Source organism: Myotis daubentonii, chromosome 14 (assembly GCF_963259705.1).
Source record: "Myotis daubentonii chromosome 14, mMyoDau2.1, whole genome shotgun sequence".
Classification (NCBI taxonomy): Eukaryota; Metazoa; Chordata; class Mammalia; order Chiroptera; family Vespertilionidae; genus Myotis; species Myotis daubentonii.
In genome coordinates this window covers 1,639,617-1,657,028 of record NC_081853.1, presented here as the reverse complement: position 1 = coordinate 1,657,028, position 17,412 = coordinate 1,639,617, and the positions used below count along the sequence as shown (strand labels likewise).

Sequence of the window (17,412 nt, the reverse complement as noted above, 5' to 3'; positions counted from 1 at the left end):
GGGTTGACACTACATAAGTACTCCAACAAGAAAAAAAGGACAAACCTTATGCCATCCTGTGATTCATGAGTGAATTTCCTGGAAAAGGAAATCTGCTTCATGCCAAATAGTTTATTTAAACTGGTTTAAAAACCGGTTCTGCATATTCCTCATATTACTGAACACAACATGGAAAACACAGCGAGATTCTCTGGAGAAGCATGCAGAACTCCTGCAGCTCATTAAGTTGGGCCACCACTGCCATGGTAGGCACCAATGACACTGTCATCTAGTACGCCAACCTTACCCTAGAATAGGGGTGGGGAACCTTTTTACTGCCAAGGGACAGTTGGTTATTTATATAATATCATTCATTGCCAGGAGCCGGTCCATCCTTGCTGCTTGACACAGTCGCTGCAGGGAAGAAACATCTACACAGCATATGTTTCAAGGGACCTGGCGTATATGGCATACTGTTCTTAATATGTTTGCTCCCCTTCTTGGCGCTATGTGTTTTAATCAAGGTCACCTCTCTGAGAAAGGTTGTTTCCCCAGGTAGGGATTTTCCCCTGAAGTTAGGGAGGGAATAAAACCCCTTAACTAAATGCCAGGCAGGTAGTTAATCACTTTAACTACGAACAATCATGCTTAAGCTACATAATCTTTACTCCCTGGAATGGAGATAAGAAAAGGCCTATCCTTTGGAATAGAGATTGATAGGATTGGAATCAACTGGTATAAATACAGATGTAACAAGACAACAGGACACAGAACCTAGAGACTGAACCTAGCGAGAGAACATGGCAAAAGATCCTGGACAGAACCTGGCTACAGAACTTGGCTGGAGAACCTAGACAGAACCTGGCAACAGAACCTGGCTACAGAATCTGGCGACCGAACCTGGTTGGAGAACCTGGAGAACCTAGTGAGAGAACCGAACCAGAACTTGGCTAGAGATCCTGGCTAGGCTGCTGATCAACTGAACGCTGTCTCCGTGTCATTCCTTCTTCGCTGACTCCGTCCACACCTTTGGGGACCCCTGGACCTGCTGGGTTTGGACCCCAGCAATTCATGGTCCATACAAAATTATCAACTTAGACATTAGCCTGTTGTCTCTGTTCCAACATTCAATTAACTCACCCAGACCAAATGGTTTCATGGCCAGATGTTCCAACCCCTGCCCTAGGAGCTGTCCATTGTTCCTGCTGGTAATGTAGGAGCCATCCACACCCACTCTCATTTTGGGAAACCAACATTTACTTAAAATAATATACTAGAATTGAGAATGTAATTGTTTCAGAAGCAGATTACAATGCTTCTGACCACTAATTCAGCATCTTCTCGAAGTGTCTTTTAAAGAAAATTGTTCTTGCAAATGAGTTATTGCTACATTAAAGCAATCATAAAAATATATCTTAAACTTCCTCCATACTTAACTGTTCTTAATAAATGAGCTACAACCATGCTTTCTCAATGTATATGCACGTCCCAAACTGAAAATCCAGTAAGGAAAACTTCAAGAAGATACAAACACATCAATAATCATATTCATTCTGTAAGCATGAAATATTATCTCATGGGAATGACAAATACAGTAATTTAACACCAAAGTCCTTCACTTCAAACACCAGCTAGGAAATACACAGTATTTTTGACTGACAGAGATATGGGTGGAGACTCATCAGGCTAATCATTAAAATCTTAATCATAAAAGAGATGTTTCCTACCTAGCAAATGACACATCTTCTGAAATAATAGAAAATCAATCCCTCATTTTTACGAAGGTGCAAAGCTCTAAATAATATTATCATTTAAACTGATTTGTAGTGAATAACAACAGAATTGGTTTCATTCAACCTTTTCAGCTGCTGAAGAACATGATGAACGTCTGATGACTAAGCTTTGGCAAAACTGGACAAACTACCCGCAGCGTTAAGAGAAATATAAATGTGTTTAAAACAGGGAAATAATAAGGAGAACAAGGGTTTAACTGCGGGGAGCAGGGCAGCACGGAGCAATTCCCCCTCCAATCTGTTGAGGTGAGTGGCTATCCACAGTCCAAGATCCACAGGTGGCAGTGACTCATCTGGACAAGGGGGCTGACAGTCAAGCTTCCATATGGCACCAAGCTCCTGAAAAGCCCATCTGTGGGTCAACAGGATCTTGCCAGAAGCCCGGATTCTGTCCCTGCACAGTTGCACAGAGGAAATAAACAGTGCTTCAGAAAAGCCAGAGAGATGCTTGTCTATGTCTTGTGCTGTTTATCAGGGAGGATAGGGTTTCACATCTATACAACTCTAAGGGCCTCCTCTTAATGTACCAAATGCAAAAGTGACCCCTACTAGATGCTGTCAGAAAATGACAAGACAAGGACCATAGCGACAGCAGGATAAATACTAAAAAGCCACAAAGTGTATCAGAATTTCATGCAAAGAGGAAAATAAGTGTAGTTGGTGTGGCAAAAAAAAAAAAAAAAAAACCTTAAAAGGGAAGACTTCAAGTGGATTTTAAGGAATAAACAAGATTTCAAACCCTTTAAGATTTAGGTTGGCCCTGCAGTCATACTGTGACTTCACAGAAACCCAGAGCATTTGTCAAGTAGTGTTTGGCAAAGTGCAACCAGACGCTTCCTGAAGAAATCCATTTGAGAAACACACCTCACAGAGCCCTCTTTAAGGTTCACAACGGAGGGTAAACCTTAAAGACCTTCAAGTTCTATGGTAAATGTGTGCAGCTTTGTTTCTACCCAGTGATCCCACATTTGTTTGGTCGCAGAATCTGCTTTGGTGTGGCTGTTTTCCGGTTCTGCTCACTGGCTTTCCAGCTCCCACAGGGTTTGTTTCTGTGTCGATCGCTGTCGCTATCACGCTAACCTATGAGGGTGGGATGGAAGTGCTACTCAGTTGTGATTCACTGTTTTCCTTTTTTCTAGTAACTCCAAAATGTGCTAAGTGTTTGTGATACAAAGGCCGAGTTAGTAACCAAGAGGGTAATGAGTCTATACATTTTTTTTTTTTTCATTACAATTCCAAGGGCAATCTCATTGCAGGTGCGTGATTATAAATGCTGTCCAGCAACACCAAGTGCTGGCACCCTTCAGTTTTTGAAAATTTGCATATGCCACTCGCTTTTACACAAGACCTATATTAGTAGCTGTATTTCACAATAAACAATCCCTTCTATGAAGAAAGGCAAAATGATGTTTGTTTTGCAGCAGCCACTATAGAGGCAGTGTGCACCAGGGGCCTGCTCCTTCCCTGGGAACCAGAGCTTGGGCCTATCTGTGAGACCTGGGCTTTTTCTCCACTTATTCAGCAACACTGTCCTCAGGTATCACAAAGCCTAAGAGCTGCTTGGTGTGAAACTGGACGTGATTAAGTATTTTGATCTTGGAGTACGAAATAAAGACGTTGTGTGTGCTAAAAGTTGTGTGCGTCCCCCATTCGCGCTGTTTATATTCAGAGAGGAAATCTTGAAGGCTGCGGAAATTACTGCTGGTTATGTTGGTAGCCAAGTGGTCTCTTTAGTGGGCACCCAGTAATGGATAAAGTAGAAAGTAGTGTTTGACTAGGTTGATGGGCATGCAAAGTGTGGTGTTCCAAAAGTTATCACTCAAAAATTCTTCCATATAGGCTAATGGTTAGCTGCTTCTTTGTTTTACACCATTTATGCCATTGAGAAAGGTTTTGTCCTGGCTGGTTGCTCAGTGGTTAGAGCGTTGGCATGGATTCAATTCTGGCCAAGGGCATGTGCCTCAGTTGCAGGCTGGATCTGATCCCTGGCCCTAGTTGGAGCACATCCAGGAGGTAACCAATCAATGTGTCCCTCTCACATTGATGTTTCTCTCCCTCTCTTCCTCCCTCCACCTCCCGCATCCTTCCACTGTCACTAAAAATCAATGGGAAAAATATCTGCTGGTGAGGATTAACAACAAAACAAAAAACAAAAAAGAAAGGGGAGAAAGGAAGAAAGAGGAAGGGAGGTTTCATAGGAACACCCTACTTTCAGATACTGGGGAAACTTCCCACACCCCTCAAGCCACCCCCAAATCCACCCCACAAAGGCAGACAGATTCCTCAAATGCACATCCTCTTCTGGACACCAACAAAATACACACGCAGATATACCACCCAAATAAACCAGTACTCTTAATTCCACCCAAAAGATACATGCTCTACACCAGGGGTCTTCAAACTACAGCCCATGGGCCACATGCAAATACAAATCTTGTATTTGTTCCCGTTTTGTTTTTTTACTTCAAAATAAGATATGTGCAGTGTGCATAGGAATTTGTTCATAGTTTTTTTTTTTTAAACTATAGTCCGGCCCTCCAACGGTCTGAGGGACAGTGAACTGGCCCCCTGTTTAAAAAGTTTGAGGACCCCTGCTCTACACCTTCGCTGTCACTTACCTAGAAAGGCTGCCAACACTTAATGTAATACATTCATTCACACAAGAACGGATCCCATTCACACCTCCCAAAGAACATACTACCCCCGATTTCTACCACTATCACCAATAAAACAGATCGTGCTGGTTTTAAAATCTGTCCAAATTCTTTGATACTTCTCACTTCACAAACACAAAACACCCCAAAACTAGGGAGCCTAATTTTCTTCTTGGCTTTGAGCCGCCCTTCATGACATACACCTAACGAACAGAATATGATTTAAGTGATTTCTGAGCTTAAGTATAAAGGAATGAGGCTCTCTCCTGGCGCTTCTTGGACCCCTGGGGAAAGCCAGCAGTCCTGTCCTGAGGACACTTGGAAAGCCTTCAGAAAAGGTTCAGGTGGTGAGCAACTAAGGACGCCTGCCTTGCCTGCCAGCAGCCAGCAAGCAACTAGAGGTCTCGGCAAAGTCCTGCAAGTCGTCTTGAAAAGCGGATCCTCCAACCCCAGTCAAGCCTTCAGAGGACTGCAGCCCATTCCAACATCTTGCTAAAACTTCACTGGGGAGCCTGGGCCCAAACCATTTGTAAAATCCTAACTCTTAAAAAAGGGGTGAAAATTGGATAAAGGTGGTCAAAAGGTACAAACTTCTAGATGTAAGACTAAGTAATTACTGGAGATGTTATGTAAAGCATGATGGCAATAGTTCACACTGTTGAACGGTACCTTGGAAGGCTACTAAGAGAGTAAGTCCTAAACATTCTCATCACAAGGAAAACTAAAACTTGTTTTTTCTGTAACTAAATGAAATGATGTATTAAACTACACCTACTGTGGTAACCATTTCACAATATATGTAAGTCAGTCATTATGCTGTACACCTTAAACGTATACCATGCTGATTGTCAATTGTGTCTCAATAAAACTGAAAGAAAAAAAGGTGTTTTAATGGCTATTTTGGGGATTTGTTACACAGCAATAGATAACTCATAACAGACACAAGTATCCCACATTAATTTTTAAATATAGAAAAATGCCCTAGAAAATGCTCCAGGTTGATGATACATCTACTATTTTCTACAAAACATTCTGATCAGATCTACTATTAAGGGAATAATGGTTAACTTGAGGAAGCCAGAAGTGAAACAATTAATGTAAGTAACCTAGCTCTGACCTCACAGCCAACTCTTCAGACATTAAATCAAATACTGTCAATATTTATTGTATTCCTTTAGAATAGGAGTCAGCAAACTATTTCAGCTTTAAAGGCCAGGAGGCAAAATACAATGATTATGTAGACACATTAACGACCATTTAAAAATACAAGTGTTGAGCCATAGTTTGACAACTAGAGTCTAGGCCAGTGGTAGGCAAACTCATTAGTCAACAGAGCCAAATATCAACAGTACAACGATTGTAATTTCTTTTGAGAGCCAAATTTTTAAACTTAAACTATATAGGTAGGTACATTGTTATTAACTTAATTAGGGTACTCCTAAGGCTTAGGAAGAGCCACACTCAAGGGGCCAAAGAGCCGCAGTTTGCTGACCACGGGTCTAGGCCACAAAAAAGATATGGTTTCTCATACTAAAGCAAGTCCAAAACTTTCAGTGTCTATATTTCAAAGAACTCCCCCATTGGCTGCAAATCTTAATAGAACAGTAACAAAACTTGTAACTAGAATAGCTGCTTTTTCATGAAAGCAAGAGCTGCCATTCCAAAGTAATACTATCTCAACACCAGAAACCTAAGAACAAAGACCTACTGTATCAAACTGCAAAAATGCAAATTTGTTTCAGTCAGAATATTCAGGGCGAAATGGTGATGGTCATAATGTTCCAGCAAATAAATTTATCATAAGTAAGGGGTTTTAGTAGCAAGCATGACATTCTGGTTAGCCAACACAGCAAGGAGTCATGCAGTTCACTGTCGATTACTGCCATTATCACATTCTCTGGCTTTAAAATCCCACAAGTTACATACTATTTTTTTAAGGTACACACAACTCTATAAATTCAACTGAGACCCCAGTGCCTAGTTCTTCCACACTGGCACTAGCTGCTCAGCCTCTGCTCAGTCGTTTTCTCTTGGCGTAAAGACTTCACCTGGTGGAGCTAAAATGTTCATCTGACTTCTCTGAATGGCCAGAATCTATTTTTTACACTTAAAACAAATATGAACAAGCCTAAAATAATTTAATTCTGCCTACTTAATTGACATTAGGTGGTCGGTAAGCAGCGCTCTTATACTGAAAAAAGAGGCAATGAACATAAATTAAGGTCTGGAGAATATTTCATTTGCTTAGGTTCTCTAGCAGGAAAATTCTCTTTCTAAGAAGCCAATGAAATGTTTTCTGAAGGGGATGCCAATTTCCTTGATTAATTTGCCTTAAAAGACAGTGTTTTGTCTCTGTCTCTAAATTATAGACCCACTAATCTTCCCAAAATTCATCCCTCCCACCCCAAATAAAACCTTGTTAAATGTTCTCCAAGTGAAAGTAAAGCTCTTAAAATCAGTCCGTTGGGCCAATCAATGACCCTGAAAACCCCCATAGGAAAAATTAAGATCCAGCTACACCTGCCACAAATAAACAGCTGGATACTCCCTGTGAAAGTATAAAGTCCTGCACTCACCTGGCAACATGGTGTCCTGCTTGCTGGCTGCAAGCATTTAGTAAAGTCCTCATTATCCCACCTGGGCATCTGGTGACAGGGAAGGATCTAGTTTCAATGGAGGTGCTGTCTACAGCAGCAGTGGCCAACCTTTCGGACCTCATGGACCAGCGGCTGGCGACCGCTGGTTTAAAGTCTTCAATATTTTAGACACACTTAGCATGAAGATGTGACTGTACATACTAAGTAAAATTCTTTAAAAATGAAAACATGAAGTACTTTAAGAACACTCAATGTTCTAAGAAAACTTACATTTCCTTAAATTTATTTAATAAATTTAGTGCTAGAGAAACCAAGATGGTGGCATAGGTAAACACCTGAAATTGCTGCCTCGCACAACCACTTCAAAAATACAACTAAAAGACAAAACGGACATCACCCAGAACCACAGGAAGGCTGGCTGAGTGGAAATTCTACAACTAGAAGGAAAGAGAAAAGCACATTGAGACTCAGAGGAGGTGCAGACGTAAAGTGCAGAGGTACGGAGGTGCACATGGAAAGGGGTGGCAACTTGAGGATGCAGTTTTCTTTTTCAATTGGGAGGGAGACACGAGCTCCCGACTACTCTGAACTCCAGTTCCCGGTGAGTCTCTGGAGACCCAGACTCATACGGGGAGAAACTGGACTGTCTGGCATCAGGTGGAACTCAAGGGCAGCTTCTCTCAGAGGTGCTTGCAGCGATTACCGGGACACTGAGACCTGGGACCTCTTAGGGTAGGACTGAGGATCAGCCATAGCTGTATGCTCCGCCCTGTTGATCCCCTGAGACCCCACCCCACCCCACCCAAGCTGGGGTAGAGGCTTTTGCATAGGAATGCCTTGGCCCTTTGCAATCTAAAATTACCTAACAAACTGCAGCTGGGCCAGAGAGACCCAGAACTTCCAAAAGAAGGCCCAAGGCCCCACAGCAGCTTGCATTGCTTCACAGCTGGGCCTCATCTGGGCATCTCCAAACCCCAAACAAGGAAGAGGAATCTGCAGATTTCTCCATACCTCCTGCTGGGTAGCCTCAGGCAGAGGCTAAATTTGCACCTCCTTAGAGATTCAAGAGCCAGTGTACCCAGTGGTCAGAGTGGGACCATCCAGATTACAACTCCTCAGATCCACTCAGGAGGCAGACTCAGTGAGCACCAAAGCCCCACTGAAGCAGGTCTTGCCCCAGAAGGGTGTCTCCAGCACAGAAGTTCTCCCACCATAGACACAGCTGATTCTCACAGCCAATTGGCCTGGAGGTCAATTCCTCCCAGTGATACCTACAACAATTAAGGCTTAACTACAACAAGACTGTTCACACAGCCCACAAGGGGGTGCACCAAGAGTGTCCTCCTCGGGTAATTGGGGAGGCTGAGCCACTGGGCCCTGTAGGACACCTAGCACACAAAGCCACTCTATCAACACAGGGAAGCATAAAAAATGCGGAGACAAAGAAACAGGTCACAAATGACAGAAATGGAGGAAAACAAACTACAGGATATAGAGTTCAAAACCACACTTAATGGGTTTTTCACGAATTTTCTAGAAACCGCCGATAAATTTAGTAAGACCCTCAATAAGTCTAGTGAGACCCTCGAGGATATGAAAAAGAGCCAACTAGAAATTAAGCATACACTGACTGAAATAAAGAATAATATACAAAGATCCAAAAGCAGACTAAAGGATCGCAAGAATCAAGTCAAAGATTTGAAGTACGAAGAAGTAAAAAACACCCAACCGAAAAAGAAAAAAGAATCCAAAAATATGAAGATAGTGTAAGGAGCCTCTGGGACAGCTTCAAGCGTACCAACACCCAAATTATGGGGGTGCCAGAAGAGGAAAGAGAGCAAGATATTGAAAACCTATTTGAAGAAATAATGACAGAAAACTTCCCCCACCTGGTGAAAGAAATAGACTTCCAAGTTCAGGAAGCGCAGAGAACCCCAAACAAAAGGAATCCAAAGAGGACCACACCAAGACACATCATAATTAAAATGCCAAGAGCAAAAGACAAAGAGAATCTTAAAAGCAGTAAGAGAAAGAAACTCAGTTACCTACAAGGGAATACCCATACGACTGTCAGCCGATTTCTCAACAGAAACTTTGCACGCCAGAAGGGAGTGGCAAGAAATATTCAAAGTGATGAATACCAAGAACCTACAGAATTGAAGGTCAGATAAAGAGCCTCACAGATAAGAAAAAGCTAAAGGAGTTCATCACCACCAAACCAGTATTATATGAAATGCTGAAAGGTATTCTTTAAGAAGAGGAAGAAGAAAAAGGTAAAGATACAAATTATGAACAACAAATACACATCTATCAACAAGTGAATCTAAAAATCAAGTGACTAAATAATCTGATGAACAGAATAAACTGGTGAATATAATAGAATCAGGGGCATAGAAAGGGAGTGGACTGACAATTCTTAGGGGGAAAGGGGTGTGGGGGTGTGGGAAGAGACTGAACAAAAATCAAACACCCATGTATGAGGACAGTGTGGGGGGGGCGCCAGAGGGTGGGGTATGGACCTGGTGGAGAGGAGCTGTGGGGGGACAAAAGGAACAACTGTAATAATCTGAACAATAAAGATTAAAAAAAAAAAAGAAATCTTTCGTAAACATCCACCATATTTATTAACCTGACTGAATCACGAGAGAGATAGCTAGAAACCTAGAATTTGTTTGGTTTCCCTACACTTCAAATTTCTATTTTGTTGCTTTCTCCTTTCAACACAGTTGCTCATACACTCTCAATCAATTCTCTCAAAAACAACGATTTCCCAAATAAGAAAACTATGAGAGGCCCAGAGATGGTATTGACCTTTAAAACCTTTTAACTACTGACAATGAAGGCAATCTCATTTTAGTCTTCTGGGTACATACTTCCTTTGAAGCCCTATCTATCCATCTAATCTAATCTAAGTCAATCATCTCATCCATCCATTTGTTAAAAGACTCCACTGACCTGTTCTTTGCCACTAAATACATGTCAGTATTTGGTTATTGCCTTACATCACTCAGGACATGTCTTATTTCATTTACTTATTTACTTACTTATTTAATTATTGTTGACACCATTACAGATGTCTCCCATTTCCCCTCCTTTTGCCCACCTCCACCCCCCACCAGGCCTTCACCACACTACTGTCTGTGTCCATGGGCTAGGCATACACGCATATATGTTCTTTAGCTAATCTCTTCCTGTCACCTCCCTTCTTCCTCTCTGAAATCTGTCAGTTCCATGTATCCATACCTCTGGTCCTATTTCGTCCATCAGTTTAGGTTGTTCATTTAGATTCCACCTATAAGTGAGATCATATGGTATTTGTCTTTCTCTGACTGACTTAGCACAGGAGTCCTCAAACTACAGCCCGCGGGCCACATGCAAATACAAATACTGTATTTGTTCCCATTTTGTTTTTTTACTTCAAAATAAGATATGTGCAGTGTGCATAGGAATTTGTTCATAGTTTTCTTTTAAACTATAGTCCGGCCCTCCAACGGTCTGAGGGACAGTGAACTGGCCCCCTGTTTAAAAAGTTTGAGGACCCCTGACTTAGCATAATAAGCTCCAGGTACATCCATGCTGTTGCAAAATGTAAGAGTTCCTTTTTACAACTGCAGAGTATTCCACTGTGTATCATTGTTTTAATTCACTCATCTACTACTGATGGGCACTAGGGCCGTTTCCAGATCTTGGCTATTGTAAATAATGCTGCTATCAACACACAGGTGCATAAATCTAAAAAACCTTTTACACAGCAAAAGAAACCATCAACAAAATGAAAAGCGAATCCACTGTATGGGAGAACAGATTCAACAATGATACATTTGATAAGGGAGTAATTTCCAAAGTATATAAAGAACTCATTAAATTCAACAAAAGAAAGACAAACAATCCAATCAATAAATGGGCAAAGGACCTGAATAGACAATTCTCCAAAGTGGACATATAGAAGGCCAACAGGCTTATGAAAAAATGCTTAACGTCACTGATCATCAGAGATGTAAATTAAAACTACAATGATGTATCATCTCACACTGTCAGAATGGCTACCATCAACAAATGACAATTCTGGCCAAGGAGGTGGAGAAAAGGGGCCCTAGTACACTGCTGGTGGAAATGCAGATGGGAGCAGCCATTATGGAAAACAGTATGGAGGTTCCTCAAAAAATTAAAAATGGAACTCCCATTGGACCAGCAATCCCATTTCTGGGAATATATCCTAAGAATCCTGAAACACCAATCAGAAAGAATGTATGCACTCAGGACATGTTTAAATGTCTTTATCCCAGTAGTAGTAGTTATGGGTTCAACTCATTTGAGTGTTCTGTTAATGAAGCCAAGACTGTATTTCTATCTCCATGAGACCAAGGTGTGCTGCTGTTTGGTGCCCAGATACACTGCTGCTGTTACTATAGAAACCCTTACTATAAGTGTCTACCATTACACAGCAATAGGGTATAAATGAATCATTCAATATTCAACCAATACACAGTCGACAGTGACAAGCCCAATAGTCCCTGTCCTCTGAGGACAAGTAAGATCAGGAGCGGGAGACAATTTTAATGTGGAAGATGATGGCTATGAGGCCAGGTGTTGTGGCACAAAAGAGTGAATACCAACTCTGCCCTGAGAGATGAGTAAACAAAAGGACTGAGGGAGTCGTCAATCAATCAGGTGAACAAAGGGAACATCCCTAGAGGGGAAAAATACCTGTAAGGCACTGTACCACTAGTGACAGAAAGGACTGTAGGTGTTCGCTAAGTATTTGGGGGGGGGGGGGGCATATTGGATTGTGTGTGGGGGGGGGTGTCAAGTACAAAGAACATCTATGTTACCAGTTTGTTTTGCATTTCTAAATTCACAAGAGAATGGACTGTATCACTGTGCTCTTCTAGGTCCACAGAGGGGAAGGTAATTCACTATCTCCGTTGGAAACCTTAGAGCAATAGAGCTTAATTCTCTCAAAACCGGTTAAGAAAGGCTTTTGGGTTGAAGAACACTGTCTTTGCTGTTATCTGAGTACTGAACACAAAACATATTATTGATCCCAAGAATAAATGCACTCTTGAGAAGGGCTCCTGCTGGCTAACTGGGCTCAAACATATAAACAGCCCAGCAGCCAGTGCTAAACAGAGTCCTCTCGCACCAACTGCACTGCGGGAGAAGCCTCCTGCACTGTGTTCTCGCCACCTGAGCCAACCTCTAAGAGTTCCTGGAATCCTATTTCAACCAATAGGCTATAGACTTTCCTTGTACAATAGGCGATTTGCAGCTATTACACCCCCCACACACACACACACAAATTAACTCATTCATTAACCAGTCAGGACAGTGATTTTTGGATCAAAACAAACTATGAAGATTTGGACCAATCAGGGACCAGAGGCAGGGACTTCTCTTTATATAAGTCAGCTCCCCTCTAGCCTGGGGAGGACACTTTCCCTTTCCACATAAGACTGAGGCCTGCATTTCTCTGGCAACAGAGCAGAAAGGAAGAAAGCAGAGCTATCTAGCCCCAGAGCCACCTCAGAGCCATGCTGTTCCCTCGTCCTGCAGTCTTATTAATTGAGCTGTTTGTACCGCATAAAGTTCCCTCCTTTACACACCCCAAATTAGGAATTCCTATTGGCACTGAATTGGCCCTAATGACCATCTGTTGACAATATATGGAACTCAATGTGAGCTCTGTGCCCTTGTATGACAGCTATTAAATAAGGAATTTCCATGGCTGTTATATTTTTCTCTAAGAGGTGGAAGGAGAAAAGGCAGTGAGATATGCGCTAATTATCTCAGATGGTGTATTTATTTAAAACAAAACTTTTATTAAAAAAAAAAAGTACAGCCCACAAATCAGAGGATTTAAGCTGGGAGGCACTGCTGAGGTCTGGTAAGGATGAGCCTTTCATTGTATTGATTAGAAAGCAGAAGCCAGGGGAGGGTTAGGTAGCAAGCCTTTTCACAGGTGGTGCTCAGGCACAGGCAGCACTGAGCTCAAGAGGCTCCTGACTCTCCATTGCGGTTCCCTGCTTGTCCTCTTTTCAACTGACATAGCTCACTTCAAAACAAAAGGACTTTATACTGGAGTACTCAACAGCAATAGCAAAGACGGGGGGGGGGGGGGGGGGGCTCTACATTGTATGCTTCACAGACTCTGCATTTATACTCATGTGACCATGCACTGTAATAACTAGGCTTATCTAGTTGTGTTTCCATGTTGACTTTTTAAGGTCTGAAATACCTTTAAAATTTGCTTACTCTGATATTGATGTGGATGTCCTAGGCAGTGAGAAACTGATTACTAGTCAGGAGAAATGTCATCTAATGTGCTAAGAACATTAACTTACATATAGGCAATTTTATAGCAGTATTTTTTTAAATTAAAGCTTAAAATACAAATTCCATCTTTGAGGTTTCTATAACAAGATATTTTACAAATTCAACCTTAATAGCACCTTTGCTTCACCAGAAGGAATAAATGAAGTTTGAATTGATGTGGCTCAAGCCAAAGTGACTTACTTTCACTGGGCTGCAGGTTGTAGAAGTGGTTATTGCTCTGACCTATTCAAAAACTTCAAAATATATAGACACCTCAGAATATATAAACCAAGTACATTCTGTATTTAAGGAAAATGAGAAATCATTTAGTCCAGATGACAAATTCTAGACCCACAAAGACAAAAATTAAGGATGGTGCAGCCAGTTTGTAGGCCTGTGATGAGAAGCCATCTCCATATTTGTCTCTAGTAAACTAGTGAAGCTAATGTAAAAAGATGATCTCCCATGTCCCATGGGACCATTTCTTAGGTGACCAGGACTATAAATGTTTTTTGTTTTGTTTTGTTTTGTTTTGTGCTTTAAAGGCCAAAATCTGCGGGGGTTGGGGGGAGGTTGAGGCTGCTAATGTGAATAAGAGATGACATAATCTAACACATTTTCCTATATTGCACCAAATGAGGTTACTTGTTGGCACATTTACCTTTGTATACATATTTATGCTTAAATCGAGTAGGGCAGCCTAGAGATCTGGTCAAGTTTCCTGGTAAATTAAAAAGTCCTGGGAGAAACAAAGATGGCGGCATAGGTAAACACTGGAGATTGCTGCCTCGCACAACCACTTTAAAAATACAACTAAGCCCTAACCGGTTTTGCTCAGTGGGTAGCGCATCGGCCTGCGGACTCAAGGGCCCCAGGTTCAATTCTGGTCAAGGGCATGTACCTTGGTTGCAGGCACATCCCCAGTGGGGGGTGTGCAGGAGGCAGCTGGTCGATGTTTCTCTCTCATCGATGTTTCTAAGTTCTCTCTCACTCTCCCTTCTTCTCTGTAAAAAATCAATAAAATATATTAAAAAAAAAAAAAAAACAACAACTAAAAGACAGAACGGACATCATCCAGAACCACAGGCAGGCTGGCTGAGAGGAAATTCTACAACTAGAAGGAAAGAGAAAAGCATACCAAGACTCAGAGGAGGTGCGGTGCGGAAGTAAATACAAAGGTGCAAAGTAAATATAAAGGTGCGGAGGTGCGTACGGAGAGGGCTGGCGGCTGAGGTCACGATTGTCTTTTTCAATCAGGAGGGAGTCTCAGGCTCTGAGCTCCAGTTCCGGGCGAGTCTCTGGGGACCCAGACTCATACGGGAGAAATGGGACTCTCTGGCATCTGTCTGAACTCGAGGGCAGCTTTCTCTCAGAGGCACACCCAGCAATTGCCTGGGCCTCTGAGGACAGGACAGAGAGCAGCCATACTGCTCCCTCCGCCCCAGCTGACCCCCTGGGGCTCCGCCCCGCCTGAGCCCTGCAAGGAGGCTTTTGCATATTAAAGGCCCAGCCCTTTGTAATCTGAAAATTACTTAAACTGCAGCTGCCCAAGGCCCCAGCGCAACTTGCATTGCTTTACAGCTGGCTTCTGCAGGGTAGCCTCAGGCAGAGGCTAGATTAGCACCTCCTTAGATCCAAGAGCCAGTGTACCCAGTGGTCAGAGTGGGACGATCCAATTATAACTCCACAGATCCATAAGGGACACACTCAGGGGGCAGACTCAGTGAGCACCAAAGTCCCACTGAAGCAAGTCTTGCCCCATAAGGGTGTCTTCAGCACAGAGGTTCTCCCACTGTAGACACAGCTGATTCTCACAGCCAATTGGCCTGGAGGTCAATTCCTCCCAGTGATACCTACAACAATCAAGGCTTAATTACAACAAGACTGTGCACAAAGCCCACAAGGGGGTGCACCAAGAGTGTCCTCCTCGGGTAATTGGGGAGGCTGAGCCACTGGGCCCTACAGAACACCTAGCACAGAAAGTCAATCTATCAACACAGGGAAGCATAAAAAATGCCGAGACAAAGAAACAGGACACAATGACAGAAATGGAGGAAAGCAAACTATTGGATATAGAGTTCAAAACTACACTTTTAAGGTTTTTCAAGAACTTTCTAGAAACTGCCAATAAATGTAGTTAGATCCTCAAGAAATCTAGTGAGACCCTCGATGTTGTGATAAAGGACCAACTAGAAATTAAGCATACACTGACTGAAATAAAGAATATTATACAGAGAGAAATCTCGAGGAGAAAACCAAGATGGCGGCATAGGTTAACGCCGGAGATTGCTGCCTCGAACAACCACTTCAAAAAACAACTAAAGACGGAACGGACATCATCCAGAACCACAGGAAGGCTGGCTGAGTGGAAATTCTACAACTAGGAGGAAAGAGAATATCATACCCAGACTCAGAGGAGGCGCAGTGCTGAAGTGAAATACTCAGGTGTGGAGTGCGCGCGCGAGCGGGCTGGCGGCGGAGGGTGCGGTTGTTGTTTTCAATTGGGAGGGAGTTTCAGACTCTGAGCTCCGAGCTGGGCGAGTCTCTAGGGACCCAGACTCAAACGGGAGAAGCGGGACTGTCTGGCTTCGGTCGGAACTCGAAGGCAGCTTTCTCTCTGAGGTTTGCAGTGGTTGCTGGGACTCTGTGAGGCAGAGCCCCTAGGGACAGAACTGAGAGCAGCCATAACTGCTCGCTCCGGCCCGCCCTGTAGATCCCCGGGGACCCGCCGCACCCAAGCCCTGCGCAGAGCCATTTGCCGAATAGCCTCAGGCAAATGCTAGATTAGCACTGCCCTAGAGATCCAGCACAGAAGCTCCCCCACTGTAGACACAGCGGACTCTCATAGCCAGTTAGCCTGGAGGTCAAATCACCCCTGGTACTGCCAACAACAATCAACGCTTAACTACAAGACTGTGCACAAAGACCACTAGGGGGTGCACCAAGAAAGCATGAAAAATGCGGAGACAAAGAAACAGGCCAAAATTGTCCATGGAGGATATAGAGTTCAGAACCACACTTTTAAGGTCTCTCAAGAACTGTCTAGAAGCCGCCGATAAATGTAGTGAGATCCTCAAGAAATCTAATGAGACCCTCGATGTTATGATAAAGAACCAACTAGAAATTAAGCATACACTGACTGAAATAAAGAGTATTATACAGACACCCAACAGCAGACCAGAGGAGCGCAAGAATCAAGTCAAAGACTCGAAATGCGAAGGAGCAAAAAACACCCAACCGGAAAAGCAAAATGAAAAAAGAATCCGAAAATACGAAGATAGTGTAAGGAGCCTCTGGGACAGCTTCAAGCGTACCAACATCAGAATTATAGGGGTGCCAGAAGATGAGAGAGAGCAAGATATTGAAAACCTATTTGAAGAAATAATGACAGAAAACTTCCCCCACCTGGTGAAAGAAATAGACTTACAGGTCCAGGAAGCACAGAGAACTCCAAACAAAAGAAATCCAAAGAGGACCACACCAAGACACATCATAATTAAAATGCCAAGAGCAAAAGACAAAGAGAATCTTAAAAGCAGTAAGAGAAAGAAACTCAGTTACCTACAAGGGAATACCCATACGACTGTCAGCCGATTTCTCAACAGAAACTTTGCACGCCAGAAGGGAGTGGCAAGAAATATTCAAAGTGATGAATACCAAGAACCTACAACCAAGATTACTTTATCCAGCAAAGCTATCATCCAGAATTGAAGGTCAGATAAAGACCTTCACAGATAAGGAAAAGCTAAAGGAGTTCATCACCTCCAAACCAGTATTATATGAAATGCTGAAAGGTATCCTTTAAGAGGAGGAGGAAGAAGAAAAAGGTAAAGATACAAATTATGAACAACAAACATGCATCTATCAACAAGTGAATCTAAGAATCAAGTGAATAAATAATCTGGTGATCATAATAGAATCAGGGACAAAGAAAGGGAATGGACTGACTATTCTTGGGGGGGGGAAGGGGTGTGGGAGATGCGGGAAGAGACTGGACAAAAATCGTGCACCTATGGATGAGGACAGTGGGTGGGGAGTGAGGGTGGAGGGTGGGGCGGGAACTGGGAGGAGGGGAGT

The 17,412-nt window shown here is 42.8% G+C and overlaps 1 protein-coding gene and 1 long non-coding RNA gene across 5 annotated transcripts in view; both read right to left on the bottom strand.

Annotated features, from left to right (window-relative positions):
• The window catches only part of RYBP (RING1 and YY1 binding protein), a 97,257-nt gene that overhangs the window by 28,734 nt on the left and 51,111 nt on the right, over positions 1-17,412 (bottom strand). The gene's annotated exons all lie outside the window — the stretch shown is intronic.
• LOC132215197 (uncharacterized) lies at positions 4,243-8,380 on the bottom strand. Its single transcript, XR_009448472.1, has 2 exons — positions 7,064-8,380; positions 4,243-7,018 (listed from the first exon to the last, which is right to left on the bottom strand). It is a non-coding gene; the product is annotated as an uncharacterized LOC132215197 (long non-coding RNA).